Source organism: Penaeus monodon, chromosome 23 (genome assembly GCF_015228065.2).
Source record: "Penaeus monodon isolate SGIC_2016 chromosome 23, NSTDA_Pmon_1, whole genome shotgun sequence".
NCBI lineage: Eukaryota > Metazoa > Arthropoda > Malacostraca > Decapoda > Penaeidae > Penaeus > Penaeus monodon.
This window is the reverse complement of record NC_051408.1, coordinates 5,598,601-5,598,957: the sequence shown is the minus strand read 5'-3', so window position 1 is coordinate 5,598,957 and position 357 is coordinate 5,598,601. Positions and strand designations below refer to the sequence as shown.

The 357-nt window shown below is 35.0% G+C and overlaps 1 protein-coding gene across 1 annotated transcript in view; it reads right to left on the bottom strand.

The window, feature by feature from the left end:
* Positions 1-357, bottom strand: part of LOC119587745 (nephrin-like) — a gene marked incomplete at both ends in the record, with an annotated part of 138,820 nt that overhangs the window by 19,267 nt on the left and 119,196 nt on the right.

Here is a 357-nt window from a genome sequence, read left to right as displayed (position 1 = left end):
GATAAGATAGTATATTGCCCTTTGCATCACTCCATCACGAACACAACTTAAAGACTCACTTTCAGTATGATCATAAATTCCAATTTTTATTTCCACTTTCTTTTTCGTCATTTTTTCTGTTTTATGTTTCAAAATTCTTGTTTACGGATTCTTGGGCTGTTTTCTGTTTGAAAGAATCCATATGGAGAACGAGTATAAAGAAGCAAGGTTCTCTGGACGAATTGTGTTATACGACAGCAAATCCGAATGATTTTGGGAACTAGATGAATATTACCTTTTCTTCTTGAAGCAGTTTCCAATTCGTACATTTTTCAAGTATCTGGCAGGTCTTTCTGGCGCCTTCCTCCTAGTTTATTA